This window comes from Maylandia zebra, linkage group LG2, assembly GCF_041146795.1.
Source record: "Maylandia zebra isolate NMK-2024a linkage group LG2, Mzebra_GT3a, whole genome shotgun sequence".
NCBI classification, from domain to species: domain Eukaryota; kingdom Metazoa; phylum Chordata; class Actinopteri; order Cichliformes; family Cichlidae; genus Maylandia; species Maylandia zebra.
The window spans coordinates 7,032,679-7,053,906 of NC_135168.1; the positions used below are offsets into that span (position 1 = coordinate 7,032,679).

General features: G+C 35.4%; 1 protein-coding gene and 1 long non-coding RNA gene across 2 annotated transcripts in view; one reads left to right on the plus strand and one right to left on the minus strand.

The window, feature by feature from the left end:
• Positions 1-21,228, minus strand: part of LOC112432149 (uncharacterized) — a 499,305-nt gene that overhangs the window by 304,589 nt on the left and 173,488 nt on the right. The window lies entirely within an intron of this gene.
• The window catches only part of LOC143420631 (protein NLRC3-like), a 238,078-nt gene that overhangs the window by 189,948 nt on the left and 26,902 nt on the right, over positions 1-21,228 (plus strand). The gene's annotated exons all lie outside the window — the stretch shown is intronic.

The following is a 21,228-nucleotide window of genomic DNA, read 5'->3' on the forward strand; positions in this document are numbered from 1 at the left end:
GAGTTGCAAAATTGTGATTTTTCACAAAATACATGCGTTGTTATGGTTGCTATGCTCTTGGCTTCCAGTGTGCCACTGAAGGTTTTGCAATTTTCACTTCATGTCCGAACAACTGTTTGCTACTTGCTCAATTTTCACTCAACTTCCACAAATTATACATCAAAACGTAGGTATTTTTGCTGGCTTTCAGAAAATGTCACCATCATTGTTGTGGGATTTATAGAATCTTTGCAAATCTCCTCAGACTAACACAAGGTCAGAAAACTCTCCATATAAAGTGAATGGAGAGCTTGTTCAAAACCACCGCTGGATTTCTGTAATGAGAGGCATATTCGAATCGTCATATCTCCTTAACGAAGCAAAGTTAAGACATGAGGCTTGTCCCCGAATATCTTCAGACACCCCTGACGCTCACAATTCAAGAATTTCTTTCTCACCTATTACCGTTCTGAAATGAGTTGGACTTGTTTGAGGGTAGGAAATTCGTCCTTCGCTCAGATTTCTTCAGATTTCAAACTGTGGAAATGAACCACTTTTTTCTCTCGTCATAATTTTTTTTTGGATTTCCACAGAGACCTGAAAATTTCCATGATTGTTCACCAAAGCCTGCTGTCTCTTACGGTGAAAGAATGATATCGATACTCCAAATAGATTTCGAGTTAGAAAGCGTTGTTTGAGGGCAAGTCAAGGCAGTTTTTGCTTCGCTCTACTCAGTTATGGTGCATTAGAAGTCAAATATCTTTAATAATTCATATTTTAATGATAAATTGTAAACACTGGAAGATTCCCCCATCTCTTCTGAACAAAACGGTGTAAGAATGACCGCTCTAGCCCCTACGGTTTGGAAATTATGGTCATTTGTTTGAGGGGAGTCCTCACTATGAGAAATAGGCTGCAATAATCCTGTGCCTCTCTGTGCTGCGTGTGTAAAAAGAGGCACATGTTTTGGCGGGAAAAAGTACACAGGCTCTCTGATTGGTGGATTCAAATTCAGCAGCTCCCAGGCTGACCTAGAAACTTACTTCTCTCTCCCTGTGCATTTTTTTGCTGATTTTTTCATTTAACAAGTATATTTGAGGGACCCTCAGCATGTTCAGCATTTTTTCAGCTGTCCATTTTGCTTTTCCAATTTTTCTGTTTAACTTATTACTATTGTGCTAAATAATACTATTTCTGCTATTTTATAAGATTTGTGCCTAATATAGTATTTCTGCTAAATTACAATATTTCTGCTTTTTATACTATTTGTGCTAAAACATAGTATTTCTACTAAATGTAGTATTTATGCTTAATCATACTATTTCTGCTTTTTATGGGATTTGTGCCTAATATAGTATTTCTGCTTTTTATAGAATTTTTGCTCAAACATAATATTTCTACTAAATGTAGTGTTTATGCTTAATCATCCTATTTCTGCTTTTTATAGGATTTGTGCTTAATATAGTATTTCTGCTAAATTATAGTATTTCTGCTTTTTATAGTATTTGTGCTAAAACATAGTATTTCTACTAAATGTAGTATTTATGCTTAATCATAGTATTTCTATATATTTCTATATATTTCTGCCAGGTCCCCAGGCAGCCAATCCTCTGTGAGGACTTAGACATTCAAATTTTCAAATCAGGGCCTGCACGGTTTCCCAGCCAATCATATATGTGTCCTGAGGCATTCAAATTTGCATATTGGGGCCTTCATGGCTTCTAAGCCAGCCAATCATATCTGAGGGCTGAGGAATTCAAATCCACAAATCAGGGCCTGCACAGCTTCCCAGCCAGCCAATCATGTATGTGGGCTCCAGGTATTCAAATTTGCATATTGGGGAATTCGTGGCTTCTAAGTCAACAAGTCATCCATGTCATATATCTCTAAAAATTCATATTTTAATGATAAATTGTCAACACTTGAAGATTCCCCCATCTCTTCTGAACAAAACGGTGTAAGAATGACCGCTCTAGCCCCTATGGTTAGGAAATTATGGTCATTTGTTTGAGGGGAATCCTCACTATGTGAAATAAACTGAAAGAAGCAGGTCTATGTCTCTGTGCTGCGTGTGTAAAAAGATGCACCTGTTTTGGCGGGAAAACGTAAACAGCCTCTCTGATTGGTGGATTCAAATTCAGCAGCTCCCAGGCTGACCTAGAAACTTAGTCCTCTCTCCCTGTGTGTGTGTGTGTGTGTGTGTGTTTAGTGGGAGAGAGAGGACCCTGCCCTTATTTGGCAGCATGTCATTGTAGGATTTAAATTGAACATAGTTAGACTGGTTGACTGGATTAGAGCCTGTGTTTGTGTGTCCCTCTGTGCATTTGTGTTTCAATAAGTTATTACTATTCTGCTAAATCATAGTATTTCTGGTACTTTTCGGTACTTGTGCTAAATACAGTATTTCTGCTAAATCATACTATTTCTGCTTTTCATAGGATTTATGCCTAATATAGTATTTCTGCTAAATTATAGTATTTCTGCTTTTTATAGGATTTGTGCCCAACATAGTATTTCTGCTAAATTATAGTATTTCTCCTTTTTATAGGATTTGTGCCTAACATAGTATTTCTGCTAAATTATAGTATTTCTGCTTTTTATACTATTTGTTCTAAATTATAGTATTTCTGCTTTTTATAGGATTTGTGCTTAATATAGTATTTCTGCTAAATTATAGTATTTCTGCTTTTTATAGTATTTGTGCTAAAACATAGTATTTCTACTAAATGTAGTATTTATGCTTAATAATAGTATTTCTATATATTTCTGCCAGGTCCCCAGGCAGCCAATCCTCTGTGAGGACTGAGACATTCAAATTTTCAAATCAGGGCCTGCACAGTTTCCCAGCCAATCAAATAAGTGTCCTGAGGCATTCAAATTTGCATATTGGGGCCTTCGTGGCTTCTAAGCCAGCCAATCATATCTGAGGGCTGAGGAATTCAAATCCACAAATCAGGGCCTGCACGGCTTCCCAGCCAGCCAATCACATATGTGGTCTCAGGCATTCAAATTTGCATATTGGGGAATTCGTGGCTTCTAAGTCAACAAGTCATCCATGTCATATATCTCTAAAAATTCATATTTTAATATTAAATTGTCAACACTTGAAGATTCCCCCATCTCTTCTGAACAAAACGGTGTAAGAATGACCGTTCTAGCCCCTACGGTTAGGAAATTACGGTCATTTGTTTGAGGGGAGTCGTCACTATGAGAAATAGACTGCAAAAATCCTGTGTCTCTCTGTGCTGCGTGTGTAAAAAGGATGCACCTGTTTTGGTGGGGAAAAGTGCACAGCCTCTCTGATTGGTGGATTCAAATTCACCAGCTCCCAGGCTGACCTAGAAACTTACTTCTCTCTCCCTGTGTGTGTGTGTGTGTGTGTGTGTGTGTGTGTGTGTGTGTGTGTGTGTGTGTGTGTGTGTGACAGAGAGAGAGAGAGAGAGAGAGAAAGCCTTTTAATGGGATGATCCCATTGTAAGATTCAAATTCAATATATTTAGACTGGTTGACTGAATTGGATCTTGTGTGTGTGTCTCTCTGTGCATGTGTGTTTCCTCATGTGTACATATTTGTAATTGTGTGGCAGTCATAAATTTTTTTGCTGATTTTTGTCATTTAACAAGTATATTTGAGGGAACCTCAGCATGTTCAGCATTTTTTCAGCTGTCCATTTTGCTTTTCCAATTTTTCTGTTTAACTTATTACTATTGTGCTAAATCACACTATTTCTGCTATTTTATAAGATTTGTGCTTAATATACTATTTCTGCTTTTATAGGATTTGTGCTTAATATAGTATTTCTGCTTTTTATAAGATTTGTGCTTAATATAGTATTTCTGCTAAATTATAGTATTTATGCTTAATCATACTATTTCTGCTTTTCATAGGATTTGTGCTTAATATAGTATTTCTGCTAAATTTAGTATTTCTGATTAATTATAGTCTTTCTACTAAATCATAGTACAGTATTTCTGCTTTTTATGGGATTTGTGCTAAAACAAAGTATTTCTACTAAATGTAGTATTTATGCTTAATCATACCATTTCTGCTTTTTATAGGATTTGTGCTTAATATAGTATTTCTGCTAAATTATAGTATTTCTGCCAAATTATAATATTTGTGCTAAAACATAGTCTTAATTTAAAATTACAATATTCATAGTTCATCACAGTGTCTCTGGTAAATCACAATATTTCTGCTCTGTTGTACTATTTTTCTAAATCATAGTGTTTCTGTAATGTTTAAGTATTTTTGGCTAAATATATTCTTTCTGTTATCTTATACTATTTCTCCTAAATTCTTGTATTTTTGAGAAGTTATCATGTTTCTGGTAAGTTACAATATTTCTGCAAAGTTCTGCTATGCTATTGTATTTCTGCCAAGTATTATGTTTCCTCTAAGATATTGCAGTTCTGCTAAGTTATTCCATTTTAGCAAACTTCTTTTGCTTCTGCAAAGTTTTTACAATTTCTGCAACTTTTTAGCTTTTTCAGCTACTTTTTGCATACAGCTTCAGCTTTAAGCATCCACACTGCATTTTCGCAGGAAATGCAAATTTTTCTAGTTGTGTGGATGCTTTAAGCATCCACACTATTGAGTTCCTGTTTCTCTTTATTCTTTATTATTATTCTTCAAGTTGCTCGTTTTTCGTCCGCTAACTACTTCCACAATTTTTGTGCTATTTTCACCGTTCAAATTTTAAACTATTCTGCTATTTCTGCTAATGTGTGCTATGACTTTTGGTATTTTCTGCTATTATACTTTTTAAAATATTAAGCTTTTTTCCTTTAATTTGTCCCATTGAAATGAATGGGAAACTTCTGCAAACTTCTGCAATTCTGCTAAATTTTGCTTGTTTTTGAAACTTAACTACTTCCTCATACTTTCGCCTAGAAAAACCATTCAAACTTTAAAATGTTCACAAATTATTGGGCTATTCATGTATGATTCAGCTTTTTCAAATCTTTTACCATTTTACTTTTATGCCTCTTAAAGTTTTGAGTTGCAAAATTGTGATTTTTCACAAAATACATGCGTTGTTATGGTTGCTATGCTCTTGGCTTCCAGTGTGTCACTGAAGGTTTTGCAATTTTCACTTCATGTCCGAACAACTTCTTGCTACTTGCTCAATTTTCACTCAACTTCCACAAATTATACATCAAAACGTAGGTATTTTTGCTGGCTTTCAGAAAATGTCACTATCATTGTTGTGGGATTTATAGAATTTTGGCAAATCTCCTCAGACCAACACAAGGTCACAAAACTCTCCATATAAAGTCAATGGAGAGCTTGTTCAAAATCATCGCTGGATTTCTGTAATGAGAGGCATATTCGAATCGTCATATCTCCTTAACGAAGCGACTTTAAGACATGAGGCTTGTCCCCGAATATCTTCAGACACCCCTGACGCTCACAATTCAAGAATTTCTTTCTCACCTATTACCGTTCTGAAATGAGTTGGACTTGTTTGAGGGTAGGAAATTCGTCCGTCGCTCAGATTTCTTCAGATTTCAAACTGTGGAAATGAACCACTTTTTTCTCTCGTCATAACTTTTTGTTGGATTTCCACAGAGACCTGAAAATTTCCATGATTGTTCACCAAAGCCTGCTGTCTCTTACGGTGAAAGAATGATATCGATACTCCAAATAGATTTAGAGTTAGAAAGCGTTGTTTGAGGGCAAGTCAAGGCAGTTTTTGCTTCGCTCTGCTCAGTTATGGTGCATTAGAAGTCAAATATCTTTAATAATTCATATTTTAATGATAAATTGTTAACACTGGAAGATTCCCCCATCTCTTCTGAACAAAACGGTGTAAGAATGACCGCTCTAGCCCCTACGGTTAAGAAATTATGGTCATTTGTTTGAGGAGAGTCCTCACTATGAGAAATAGGCTGCAATAATCCTGTGCCTCTCTGTCCTGCGTGTGTAAAAAGATGCACCTGTTTTGGCGGGAAAACGTAAACAGCCACTCTGATTGGTGGATTTAAATTCGGCAGCTCTCTCCCTCTGTGTGTGTGTGTGTGTGTGTGTGTGTGTGTGTGTGTGTGTGTGTGTGTGTGTGTGTGTGTGTGTGTGTTTAGTGGGAGAGAGAGGACCCTGCCCTTATTTGGCAGCATGTCATTGTAGGATTTAAATTGAATATAGTTAGACTGGTTGACTGGATTAGAGCCTGTGTTTGTGTGTCCCTCTGTGCATTTGTGTTCCAATATGCCTCCATATTTGTAATTTTGTAAGTTATTACTATTCTGCTAAATGATACTATTTCTGCTTTTCATAAGATTTGTGCCTAATATAGTATTTCTGCTAAATTATAGTATTTATTATTTTTATAGGATTTGTGCCAAACATAGTATTTCTGTTAAATTATAGTATTTCTGCTTTTTATACTATTTGTGCCTAATATAGTATTTCTGCTTTTTATAGGATTTGTACCTAATATAGTATTTCTGCTTTTTATAGGATTTGTGCTTAATATAGTATTTCTGCTAAATTATAGTATTTCTGCTTTTTATAGTATTTGTGCTAAAACATAGTATTTCTACTAAATGTAGTATTTATGCTTAATCATAGTATTTCTATATATTTCTGCCAGGTCCCCAGGCAGCCAATCCTCTGTGAGGACTTAGACATTCAAATTTTCAAATCAGGGCCTGCACGGTTTCCCAGCCAATCATATATGTGTCCTGAGGCATTCAAATTTGCATATTGGGGCCTTCATGGCTTCTAAGCCAGCCAATCATATCTGAGGGCTGAGGAATTCAAATCCACAAATCAGGGCCTGCACAGCTTCCCAGCCAGCCAATCATGTATGTGGGCTCCAGGTATTCAAATTTGCATATTGGGGAATTCGTGGCTTCTAAGTCAACAAGTCATCCATGTCATATATCTCTAAAAATTCATATTTTAATGATAAATTGTCAACACTTGAAGATTCCCCCATCTCTTCTGAACAAAACGGTGTAAGAATGACCGTTCTAGCCCCTACGGTTAGGAAATTACGGTCATTTGTTTGAGGGAGTCGTCACTATGAGAAATAGACTGCAAAAATCCTGTGTCTCTCTGTGCTGCTGCGTGTGTAAACAGATGCACCTGTTTTGGTGGGGAAAAGTGCACAGGCTCTCTGATTGGTGGATTCAAATTCAGCAGTTCCCAGGCTGACCTAGAAACTTAGTCCTCTCTCCCTGTGTGTGTGTGTGTGTGTGTGTGTGTGTGTGTGTGTGTGTGTGTGTGTGTGTGTGTGTGTGTCTGTGACAGAGAGAGAGAGAGAGAGAGAGAGAGAGGCTTTTAATGGGATGATCTCATTCTAAGATTTAAATTCAATATATTTAGACTGGTTGACTGAATTGGATCTTGTGTGTGGGTCTCTATGTGCATGTGTGTTTCCTCATGTGTACATATTTGTGATTGTGTGGCTGTAATAAATTTTTTTGCAGATTTTTGTCATTTAACAAGTATATTTGAGGGACCCTCAGCATGTTCAGCATTTTTTCAGCTGTCCATTTTGCTTTTCCAATTTTTCTGTTTAACTTATTACTATTGTGCTAAATCATAGCATTTCTGCTATTTTATAAGATTTGTGCTTAATATACTATTTCTGCTTTTCATAGTATTTGTGCTTAATATAGTATTTCTGCTAAATTTAGTATTTATGCTTAATCATGCCATTTCTGCTTTTTATAGGATTTGTGCTTAATATAGTATTTCTGCTAAATTATAGTATTTCTGCCAAATTATAATATTTGTGCTAAAACATAGTCTCAATTTAAAATTACAATATTCATAGTTCATCACAGTGTCTCTGGTAAATCACAATATTTCTGCTCTGTTGTACTATTTTTCTAAATCATAGTGTTTCTGTAATGTTTAAGTATTTTTGGCTAAATATATTCTTTCTGTTATCTTATACTATTTCTCCTAAATTCTTGTATTTTTGAGAAGTTATCATGTTTCTGGTAAGTTACAATATTTCTGCTAAATTCTGCTATGCTATTGTATTTCTGCCAAGTATTATGTTTCCTCTAAGATATTGCAGTTCTGCTAAGTTATTCCATTTTAGCAAAGTTCTTTTGCTTCTGCAAAGTTTTTACAATTTCTGCAACTTTTCAGCTTTTTCAGCTACTTTTTGCATACAGCTTCAGCTTTAAGCATCCACACTGCATTTTCGCAGGAAATGCAAATTTTTCTAGTTGTGTGGATGCTTTAAGCATCCACACTATTGAGTTCCTGTTTCTCTTTATTCTTTATTATTATTATTATTATTCTAGTTGCTTCCGTACACTTTTTGGCACTTAACTACTTCCACAATTTTCAGCCGATTTTCACCGTTCAAATTTTAAACTATTCTGCTATTTCTGCTAATGTGCGCTATGACTTTTGCTATTTTTAACTATTATACTTTTTAAAATATTAAGCTTTTTTCCTTTAATTTGTCCCATTGAAATGAATGGGAAACTTCAGCAATTCTGCTAAAATTTGCTTGTTTTTGAAACTTAACTACTTCCTCATATTTTCACCTAGAACAACCATTCAAACTTTAAAATGTTCACAAATTATTGGGCTATTCAGGTATGATTCAGCTTTTTCAAATCTTTTACTGTTTTACTTTTATGCCTCTTAAAGTTTTGAGTTGCAAAATTGTGATTTTTCACAAAATACATGTGTTGTTATGGTTGCTATGCTCTTGGCTTCCAGTGTGCCACTGAAGGTTTTGCAATTTTCACTTCATGTCCGAACAACTTCCTGCTACTTGCTCAATTTTCACTCAACTTCCACAAATTATACATCAAAACGTAGGTATTTTTGCTGGCTTTCAGAAAATGTCACCATCATTGTTGTGGGATTTATAGAATTTTTGCAAATCTCCTCAGACTAACACAAGGTCAGAAAACTCTCCATATAAAGTGAATGGAGAGCTTGTTCAAAATCACCGCTGGATTTCTGTAATGAGAGGCATATTCGAATCGTCATATCTCCTTAACGAAGCAAAGTTAAGACATGAGGCTTGTCCCCGAATATCTTCAGACACCCCTGACGCTCACAATTCAAGAATTTCTTTCTCACCTATTACCGTTCTGAAATGAGTTGGACTTGTTTGAGGGTAGGAAATTCGTCCTTCGCTCAGATTTCTTCAGATTTCAAACTGTGGAAATGAACCACTTTTTTCTCTCGTCATAACTTTTTGTTGGATTTCCACAGAGACCTGAAAATTTCCATGATTGTTCACCAAAGCCTGTTGTCTCTTACGGTGAAAGAATGATATCGATACTCCAAATAGATTTCGAGTTAGAAAGCGTTGTTTGAGGGCAAGTCAAGGCAGTTTTTGCTTCGCTCTACTCAGTTATGGTGCATTACAAGTCAAATATCTTTAATAATTCATATTTTAATGATAAATTGTAAACACTGGAAGATTCCCCCATCTCTTCTGAACAAAACGGTGTAAGAATGACCGCTCTAGCCCCTACGGTTTGGAAATTATGGTCATTTGTTTGAGGGGAGTCCTCACTATGAGAAATAGGCTGCAATAATCCTGTGCCTCTCTGTGCTGCGTGTGTAAAAAGAGGCACATGTTTTGGCGGGAAAAAGTACACAGGCTCTCTGATTGGTGGATTCAAATTCAGCAGCTCCCAGGCTGACCTAGAAACTTACTTCTCTCTCCCTGTGCATTTTTTTGCTGATTTTTTCATTTAACAAGTATATTTGAGGGACCCTCAGCATGTTCAGCATTTTTTCAGCTGTCCAGTTTGCTTTTCCAATTTTTCTGTTTAACTTATTACTATTGTGCTAAATAATACTATTTCTGCTATTTTATAAGATTTGTGCCTAATATAGTATTTCTGCTAAATTACAATATTTCTGCTTTTTATACTATTTGTGCTAAAACATAGTATTTCTACTAAATGTAGTATTTATGCTTAATCATACTATTTCTGCTTTTTATGGGATTTGTGCCTAATATAGTATTTCTGCTTTTTATAGGATTTTTGCTCAAACATAGTATTTCTACTAAATGTAGTGTTTATGCTTAATCATCCTATTTCTGCTTTTTATAGGATTTGTGCTTAATATAGTATTTCTGCTAAATTATAGTATTTCTGCTTTTTATAGTATTTGTGCTAAAACATAGTATTTCTACTAAATGTAGTATTTATGCTTAATCATAGTATTTCTATATATTTCTGCCAGGTCCCCAGGCAGCCAATCCTCTGTGAGGACTGAGAAATTCAAATTTTCAAATCAGGGCCTGCACGGCTTCCCAGCCAATCATATATGTGTCCTGAGGCATTCAAATTTGCATATTGGGGCCTTCATGGCTTCTAAGCCAGCCAATCATATCTGAGGGCTGAGGAATTCAAATCCACAAATCAGGGCCTGCACGGCTCCCCAGCCAGCCAATCATATATGTGGTCTCAGGCATTCATATTTGCATATTGGGGAATTCGTGGCTTCTAAGTCAACAAGTCATCCATGTCATATATCTCTAAAAATTCACATTTTAATGATAAATTGTTAACACTGGAAGATTCCCCCATCTCTTCTGAACAAAACAGTGTAAGAATGACCGCTCTAGCCCCTACGGTTAGGAAATTATGGTCATTTGTTTGAGGGGAGTCCTCACTATGAGAAATAGGCTGCAATAATCCTGTGCCTCTCTGTGCTGCTGCGTGTGTAAAAAGATGCACCTGTTTTGGCGGGAAAACGTAAACAGCCACTCTGATTGGTGGATTTAAATTCGGCAGCTCTCTCCCTCTGTGTGTGTGTGTGTGTGTGTGTGTGTGTGTGTGTGTGTGTGTGTGTGTGTTTAGTGGGAGAGAGAGGACCCTGCCCTTATTTGGCAGCATGTCATTGTAGGATTTAAATTGAATATAGTTAGACTGGTTGACTGGATTAGAGCCTGTGTTTGTGTGTCCCTCTGTGCATTTGTGTTCCAATATGCCTCCATATTTGTAATTTTGTAAGTTAGTATGATTTAGCAGAATAGTAATATTTCTGCTTTTAATAGGATTTGTGCCTAATATAGTATTTCTGCTAAATATAGTATTTCTGCTTTTTATAGGATTTGTGCCTAACATAGTATTTCTGCTTTTTATAGGATTTGTGCCTAATATAGTATTTCTGCTTTTTATAGGATTTGTGCTTAATATAGTATTTCTACTAAATTATAGCATTTCTGCTTTTTATAGTATTTGTGCTAAAACATAGCATTTCTACTAAATGTAGTATTTCTGCTTTTTATACTATTTGTGCTAAATTATAATATTTCTGCTTTTTATACTATTTGTGCTAAATTATAATATTTCTGCTTTTTATACTATTTGTGCTAAAACATAGTATTTCTACTAAATGTAGTATTTATGCTAAATCATACTGTTTCTGCTATTTCATAAGATTTGTGCTTAATATAGTATTTCTGCTTTTTATATGATTTGTGCTTAATATGGTATTTCTGCTAAATTATAGTATTTCTGCTTTTTATAGTATTTGTGCTAAAACATCGTATTTCTACTAAATGTAGTATTTATGCTTAATCATACTATTTCTATATATTTCTGCCAGGTCCCCAGGCAGCCAATCCTCTGTGAGGACTGAGACATTCAAATTTTCAAATCAGGGCCTGCACGGTTTCCCAGCCAATCATATAAGTGTCCTGAGGCATTCAAATTTGCATATTGGGGCCTTCATGGCTTCTAAGCCAGCCAATCATATCTGAGGGCTGAGGAATTCAAATCCACAAATCAGGGCCTGCACAGCTTCCCAGCCAGCCAATCATATATGTGGCCTCAGGCATTCAAATTTGCATATTGGGGAATTCGTGGCTTCTAAGTCAACAAGTCATCCATGTCATATATCTCTAAAAATTCATATTTTAATGATAAATTGTCAACACTTGAAGATTCCCCCATCTCTTCTGAACAAAACGGTGTAAGAATGACCGTTCTAGCCCCTACGGTTAGGAAATTATGGTCATTTGTTTGAGGGGAGTCGTCACTATGAGAAATAGACTGCAATAATCCAGTGTCTCTCTCTGTGCTGCGTGTGTAAACAGAAGCACCCGTTTTGGTGGGGAAAAGTGCACAGCCTCTCTGATTGGTGGATTCAAATTCAGCAGCTCCCAGGCTGACCTAGAAACTTACTTCTCTCTCCCTGTGTGTGTGTGTGTGTGTGTGTGACAGGGAGAGAGAGAGAGAGAGAGAGAAAGCCTTTTAATGGGATGATCTCATTGTAAGATTCAAATTCAATATATTTAGACTGGGTGACTGAATTTGATCTTGTGTGTGTGTCTCTCTGTGCATGTGTGTTTCCTTATGTGTAGATATTTGTGATTGTGTGGCTGTTATAGATTTTTTTGCAGATTTTTGTCATTTAACAAGTATAGTTGAGGGACCTTCAGCACGTTCAGCATTTTTTCAGCTGTCCATTTTGCTTTTCCAATTTTTCTGTTTAAGTTATTACTATTGTGCTAAATCAGACTATTTCTGCTATTTTATAAGATTTGTGCTTAATATAGTATTTCTGCTTTTTATAGGATTTGTGCTTAATATACTATTTCTGCTTTTTATAGGATTTGTGCTTGATATAGTATTTCTGCTTTTTATAGGATTTGTGCTTAATATACTATTTCTGCTTTTTAAAGGATTTGTGCTTAATATAGTATTTCTGCTTTTTGTAGAGTTTGTGCTTAATATAGTATTTCTGCTTTTTATAGAATTTGTGCTTAATATAGTATTTCTGCTTTTTATAGGATTTGTGCTTAATATAGTATTTCTGCTAAATTATAGTATTTCTGCTTTTTATAGGATTTGTGCTAAAACATAGTATTTCTGCTAAATTATAGTATTTCTGCCAAATTATAATATTTGTGCTAAAACATAGTCTTAATTTAAAATTACAATATTCATAGTTCATCACAGTGTCTCTGGTAAATCACAATATTTCTGCTCTGTTGTACTATTTTTCTAAATCATAGTGTTTCTGTAATGTTTAAGTATTTTTGGCTAAATATATTCTTTCTGTTATCTTATACTATTTCTCCTAAATTCTTGTATTTTTGAGAAGTTATGTTTCTGGTAAGTTACAATATTTCTGCTAAGTTCTGCTATGCTATTGTATTTCTGCCAAGTATTATGTTTCCTCTAAGATATTGCAGTTCTGCTAAGTTATTCCATTTTAGCAAACTTCTTTTGCTTCTGCAAAGTTTTTACAATTTCTGCAACTTTTCAGCTTTTTCAGCTACTTTTTGCATACAGCTTCAGCTTTAAGCATCCACACTGCATTTTCGCAGGAAATGCAAATTTTTCTAGTTATTATTATTCTTCAAGTTGCTCGTTTTTCGTCCTTTAACTACTTCCACAATTTTTGTGCTATTTTCACCGTTCAAATTTTAAACTATTCTGCTTCTTCTGCTAATGTGCGCTATGACTTTTGCTATTTTTAACTATTATACTTTTTAAAATATTAAGCTTTTTTCCTTTAATTTGTCCCATTGAAATGAATGGGAAACTTCTGCAATTCTGCTAAAATTTGCTTGTTTTTGAAACTTAACTACTTCCTCATATTTTCACCTAGAACAACCATTCAAATTTTAAAATGTTCACAAATTATTGGGCTATTCAGGTATGATTCAGCTTTTTCAAATCTTCTACTGTTTTACTTTTATGCCTCTTAAAGTTTTGAGTTGCAAAATTGTGATTTTTCACAAAATACATGTGTTGTTATGGTTGCTATGCTCTTGGCTTCCAGTGTGCCACTGAAGGTTTTGCAATTTTCACTTCATGTCCGAACAACTTCCTGCTACTTGCTCAATTTTCACTCAACTTCCACAAATTATACATCAAAACGTAGGTATTTTTGCTGGCTTTCAGAAAATGTCACCATCATTGTTGTGGGATTTATATAATTTTGGCAAATCTCCTCAGACTAACACAAGGTCAGAAAACTCTCCATATAAAGTGAATGGAGAGCTTGTTCAAAATCACCGCTGCATTTCTGTAATGAGAGGCATATTCGAATCGTCATATCTCCTTAACGAAGCAAAGTTAAGACATGAGGCTTGTCCCGGTATATCTTCAGACACTCGTGACGCTCACAATTCAAGAATTATTTTCTCACCTATTACCGTTCTGAAATGAGTTGGACTTGTTTGAGGGTAGGAAATTTGTCCTTCGCTCAGATTTCTTCAGATTTCAAACTGTGGAAATGAACCACTTTTTTCTCTCGTCATAACTTTTTGTTGGATTTCCACAGAGACCTGAAAATTTCCATGATTGTTCACCAAAGCCTGCTGTCTCTTACGGTGAAAGAATGATATCGATACTCCAAATAGATTTCGAGTTAGAAAGCGTTGTTTGAGGGCAAGTCAAGGCAGTTTTTGCTTCGCTCTACTCAGTTATGGTGCATTAGAAGTCAAATATCTTTAATAATTCATATTTTAATGATAAATTGTAAACACTGGAAGATTCCCCCATCTCTTCTGAACAAAACGGTGTAAGAATGACCGCTCTAGCCCCTACGGTTAGGAAATTATTTTCATTTGTTTGAGGGGAGTCCTCACTATGAGAAATAGGCTGCAATAATCCTGTGCCTCTCTGTGCTGCGTGTGTAAAAAGAGGCACATGTTTTGGCGGGAAAAAGTACACAGGCTCTCTGATTGGTGGATTCAAATTCAGCAGCTCCCAGGCTGACCTAGAAACTTACTTCTCTCTCCCTGTGCATTTTTTTGCTGATTTTTTTCATTTAACAAGTATATTTGAGGGACCCTCAGCATGTTCAGCATTTTTTCAGCTGTCCATTTTGCTTTTCCAATTTTTCTGTTTAACTTATTACTATTGTGCTAAATAATACTATTTCTGCTATTTTATAAGATTTGTGCCTAATATAGTATTTCTGCTAAATTACAATATTTCTGCTTTTTATACTATTTGTGCTAAAACATAGTATTTCTACTAAATGTAGTATTTATGCTTAATCATACTATTTCTGCTTTTTATGGGATTTGTGCCTAATATAGTATTTCTGCTTTTTATAGGATTTTTGCTCAAACATAGTATTTCTACTAAATGTAGTGTTTATGCTTAATCATCCTATTTCTGCTTTTTATAGGATTTGTGCTTAATATAGTATTTCTGCTAAATTATAGTATTTCTGCTTTTTATAGTATTTGTGCTAAAACATAGTATTTCTACTAAATGTAGTATTTATGCTTAATCATAGTATTTCTATATATTTCTGCCAGGTCCCCAGGCAGCCAATCCTCTGTGAGGACTGAGAAATTCAAATTTTCAAATCAGGGCCTGCACGGTTTCCCAGCCAATCATATATGTGTCCTGAGGCATTCAAATTTGCATATTGGGGCCTTCATGGCTTCTAAGCCAGCCAATCATATCTGAGGGCTGAGGAATTCAAATCCACAAATCAGGGCCTGCACAGCTTCCCAGCCAGCCAATCATGTATGTGGGCTCCAGGTATTCAAATTTGCATATTGGGGAATTCGTGGCTTCTAAGTCAACAAGTCATCCATGTCATATATCTCTAAAAATTCATATTTTAATGATAAATTGTCAACACTTGAAGATTCCCCCATCTCTTCTGAACAAAACGGTGTAAGAATGACCGCTCTAGCCCCTATGGTTAGGAAATTATGGTCATTTGTTTGAGGGGAATCCTCACTATGTGAAATAAACTGAAAGAAGCAGGTCTATGTCTCTGTGCTGCGTGTGTAAAAAGATGCACCTGTTTTGGCGGGAAAACGTAAACAGCCACTCTGATTGGTGGATTTAAATTCGGCAGCTCTCTCCCTCTGTGTGTGTGTGTGTGTGTGTGTGTGTGTGTGTGTGTGTGTGTGTGTGTGTGTGTTTAGTGGGAGAGAGAGGACCCTGCCCTTATTTGGCAGCATGTCATTGTAGGATTTAAATTGAATATAGTTAGACTGGTTGACTGGATTAGAGCCTGTGTTTGTGTGTCCCTCTGTGCATTTGTGTTTCAATAAGTTATTACTATTCTGCTAAATCATAGTATTTCTGGTACTTTTCGGTACTTGTGCTAAATACAGTATTTCTGCTAAATCATACTATTTCTGCTTTTCATAGGATTTATGCCTAATATAGTATTTCTGCTAAATTATAGTATTTCTGCTTTTTATAGGATTTGTGCCTAACATAGTATTTCTGCTAAATTATAGTATTTCTGCTTTTTATAGGATTTGTGCTTAACATAGTATTTCTGCTAAATTATAGTATTTCTCCTTTTTATACTATTTGTTCTAAATTATACTATTTCTGCTTTTTATAGGATTTGTGCTTAATATAGTATTTCTGCTAAATTATAGTTTTTCTTCTTTTTATAATATTTGTGCTAAAACATAGTATTTCTACTAAATGTAGTATTTATGCTTAATAATAGTATTTCTATATATTTCTGCCAGGTCCCCAGGCAGCCAATCCTCTGTGAGGACTGAGACATTCAAATTTTCAAATCAGGGCCTGCACAGTTTCCCAGCCAATCAAATAAGTGTCCTGAGGCATTCAAATTTGCATATTGGGGCCTTCGTGGCTTCTAAGCCAGCCAATCATATCTGAGGGCTGAGGAATTCAAATCCACAAATCAGGGCCTGCACGGCTTCCCAGCCAGCCAATCACATATGTGGTCTCAGGCATTCAAATTTGCATATTGGGGAATTCGTGGCTTCTAAGTCAACAAGTCATCCATGTCATATATCTCTAAAAATTCATATTTTAATATTAAATTGTCAACACTTGAAGATTCCCCCATCTCTTCTGAACAAAACGGTGTAAGAATGACCATTCTAGCCCCTACGGTTAGGAAATTACGGTCATTTGTTTGAGGGGAGTCGTCACTATGAGAAATAGACTGCAAAAATCCTGTGTCTCTCTGTGCTGCTGCGTGTGTAAACAGATGCACCTGTTTTGGTGGGGAAAAGTGCACAGCCTCTCTGATTGGTGGATTCAAATTCACCAGCTCCCAGGCTGACCTAGAAACTTACTTCTCTCTCCCTGTGTGTGTGTGTGTGTGTGTGTGTGTGTGTGTGTGTGTGTGTGTGTGTGTGTGTGTGTGTGTGTGTGTGTGTGACAGAGAGAGAGAGAGAGAGAGAGAGAGAGAAAGGCTTTTAATGGGATGATCTCATTCTAAGATTTAAATTCAATATATTTAGACTGGTTGACTGAATTGGATCTTGTGTGTGGGTCTCTCTGTGCATGTGTGTTTCCTCATGTGTACATATTTGTGATTGTGTGGCTGTAATAAATGTTTTTGCAGATTTTTGTCATTTAACAAGTATATTTGAGGGACCCTCAGCATGTTCAGCATTTTTTCAGCTGTCCATTTTGCTTTTCCAATTTTTCTGTTTAACTTATTACTATTGTGCTAAATCATACTATTTCTGCTATTTTATAAGATTTGTGCCTAATATACTATTTCTGCTTTTATAGGATTTGTGCTTAATATAGTATTTCTGCTAAATGTAGTATTTATGCTTAATCATACTATTTCTGCTTTTCATAGTATTTGTGCTTAATATAGTATTTCTGCTAAATTTAGTATTTCTGATTAATTATAGTTTTTCTACTAAATCATAGTACAGTATTTCTGCTTTTTATGGGATTTGTGCTAAAACAAAGTATTTCTACTAAATGTAGTATTTGTGCTTAATCATACCATTTCTGCTTTTTATAGGATTTGTGCTTAATATGGTATTTCTGCTAAATTATAGTATTTCTGCCAAATTATAATATTTGTGCTAAAACATAGTCTCAATTTAAAATTACAATATTCATAGTTCATCACAGTGTCTCTGGTAAATCACAATATTTCTGCTCTGTTGTACTATTTTTCTAAATCATAGTGTTTCTGTAATGTTTAAGTATTTTTGGCTAAATATATTCTTTCTGTTATCTTATACTATTTCTCCTAAATTCTTGTATTTTTGAGAAGTTATCATGTTTCTGGTAAGTTACAATATTTCTGCTAAATTCTGCTATGCTATTGTATTTCTGCCAAGTATTATGTTTCCTCTAAGATATTGCAGTTCTGCTAAGTTATTCCATTTTAGCAAACTTCTTTTGCTTCTGCAAAGTTTTTACAATTTCTGCAACTTTTCAGCTTTTTCAGCTACTTTTTGCATACAGCTTCAGCTTTAAGCATCCACACTGCATTTTCGCAGGAAATGCAAATTTTTCTAGTTGTGTGGATGCTTTAAGCATCCACACTATTGAGTTCCTGTTTCTCTTTATTCTTTATTGTGTGGATGCTTTAAGCATCCACACTATTGAGTTCCTGTTTCTCTTTATTCTTTATTCTACTTTATTATTCCAGTTGCTTCCGTACACTTTTTGGCACTTAACTACTTCCACAATTTTCAGCCGATTTTCACCGTTCAAATTTTAAACTATTCTGCTATTTCTGGTAATGATCGCTATGACTTTTGCTATTTTTTGCTATTATACTTTTTAAAATATTCCACTTTTTTCCTTTAATTTGTCCCATTGAAATGAATGGAAAACTTCCAAAATTCTGCTAAATTTTGCTTGTTTTTGAAACTTAACTACTTCCTCATACTTTCGCCTAGAACAACCATTCAAACTTTAAAATGTTCACAAATTATTGGGCTATTCATGTATGATTCAGCTTTTTCAAATCTTTTACTGTTTTACTTTTATGCCTCTTAAAGTTTTGAGTTGCAAAATTGTGATTTTTCACAAAATACATGCGTTGTTATGGTTGCTATGCTCTTGGCTTCCAGTGTGTCACTGAAGGTTTTGCAGTCTTCTCTTCATGTCCGAACAACTGTTTGCTACTTGCTCAGTTTTTACTCAACTTCCACAAATTATACATCAAAACGTAGGTATTTTTGCTGGCTTTCAGAAAATGTCACCATCATTGTTGTGGGATTTATAGAATTTTGGCAAATCTCCTCAGACTAACACAAGGTCAGAAAACTCTCCATATAAAGTCAATGGAGAGTTTGTTCAAAATCACCGCTGCATTTCTGTAATGAGAGGCATATTCGAATCGTCATATCTCCTTAACGAAGCAAAGTTAAGACATGAGGCTTGTCCCGGTATATCTTCAGACACTCGTGACGCTCACAATTCAAGAATTTCTTTCTCACCTATTACCGTTCTGAAATGAGTTGGACTTGTTTGAGGGTAGGAAATTTGTCCTTCGCTCAGATTTCTTCAGATTTCAAACTGTGGAAATGAACCACTTTTTTCTCTCGTCATAACTTTTTGTTGGATTTCCACAGAGACCTGAAAATTTCCATGATTGTTCACCAAAGCCTGCTGTCTCTTACGGTGAAAGAATGATATCGATACTTCAAAAAGATTTTGAGTTAGAAAGCGTTGTTTGAGGGCAAGTCAAGGCAGTTTTTGCTTCGCTCTACTCAGTTATGGTGCATTACAAGTCAAATATCTTTAATAATTCATATTTTAATGATAAATTGTAAACACTGGAAGATTCCCCCATCTCTTCTGAACAAAACGGTGTAAGAATGACCGCTCTAGCCCCTACGGTTTGGAAATTATGGTCATTTGTTTGAGGGTAGTCGTCACTATGAGAAATAGGCTGCAATAATCCTGTGCCTCTCTGTGCTGCGTGTGTAAAAAGAGGCACATGTTTTGGCGGGAAAAAGTACACAGGCTCTCTGATTGGTGGATTCAAATTCAGCAGCTCCCAGGCTGACCTAGAAACGTACTTCTCTCTCCCTGTGCATTTTTTTGCTGATTTTTTTCATTTAACAAGTATATTTGAGGGACCCTCAGCATGTTCAGCATTTTTTCAGCTGTCCATTTTGCTTTTCCAATTTTTCTGTTTAACTTATTACTATTGTGCTAAATAATACTATTTCTGCTATTTTATAAGATTTGTGCCTAATATAGTATTTCTGCTAAATGTAGTATTTATGCTTAATCATACTATTTCTGCTTTTCATAGGATTTATGCCTAATATAGTATTTCTGCTAAATTATAGTATTTCTGCTTTTTATAGGATTTGTGCCCAACATAGTATTTCTGCTAAATTATAGTATTTCTCCTTTTTATAGGATTTGTGCCTAACATAGTATTTCTGCTAAATTATAGTATTTCTGCTTTTTATACTATTTGTTCTAAATTATAGTATTTCTGCTTTTTATAGGATTTGTGCTTAATATAGTATTTCTGCTAAATTATAGTTTTTCTTCTTTTTATAGTATTTGTGCTAAAACATAGTATTTCTACTAAATGTAGTATTTATGCTTAATAATAGTATTTCTATATATTTCTGCCAGGTCCCCAGGCAGCCAATCCTCTGTGAGGACTGAGACATTCAAATTTTCAAATCAGGGCCTGCACAGTTTCCCAGCCAATCAAATAAGTGTCCTGAGGCATTCAAATTTGCATATTGGGGCCTTCGTGGCTTCTAAGCCAGCCAATCATATCTGAGGGCTGAGGAATTCAAATCCACAAATCAGGGCCTGCACGGCTTCCCAGCCAGCCAATCACATATGTGGTCTCAGGCATTCAAATTTGCATATTGGGGAATTCGTGGCTTCTAAGTCAACAAGTCATCCATGTCATATATCTCTAAAAATTCATATTTTAATATTAAATTGTCAACACTTGAAGATTCCCCCACCTCTTCTGAACAAAACGGTGTAAGAATGACCGTTCTAGCCCCTACGGTTAGGAAATTACGGTCATTTGTTTGAGGGGAGTCGTCACTATGAGAAATAGACTGCAAAAATCCTGTGTCTCTCTGTGCTGCTGCGTGTGTAAACAGATGCACCTGTTTTGGTGGGGAAAAGTGCACAGCCTCTCTGATTGGTGGATTCAAATTCAGCAGTTCCCAGGCTGACCTAGAAACTTAGTCCTCTCTCCCTGTGTGTGTGTGTGTGTGTGTGTGTGTGTGTGTGTGTGTGTGTGTGTGTGTCTGTGACAGAGAGAGAGAGAGAGAGAGAGAGAGAGAGAGAGAGAGAGGCTTTTAATGGGATGATCTCATTCTAAGATTTAAATTCAATATATTTAGACTGGTTGACTGAATTGGATCTTGTGTGTGGGTCTCTATGTGCATGTGTGTTTCCTCATGTGTACATATTTGTGATTGTGTGGCTGTAATAAATTTTTTTGCAGATTTTTGTCATTTAACAAGTATATTTGAGGGACCCTCAGCATGTTCAGCATTTTTTCAGCTGTCCATTTTGCTTTTCCAATTTTTCTGTTTAACTTATTACTATTGTGCTAATTCATAGCATTTCTGCT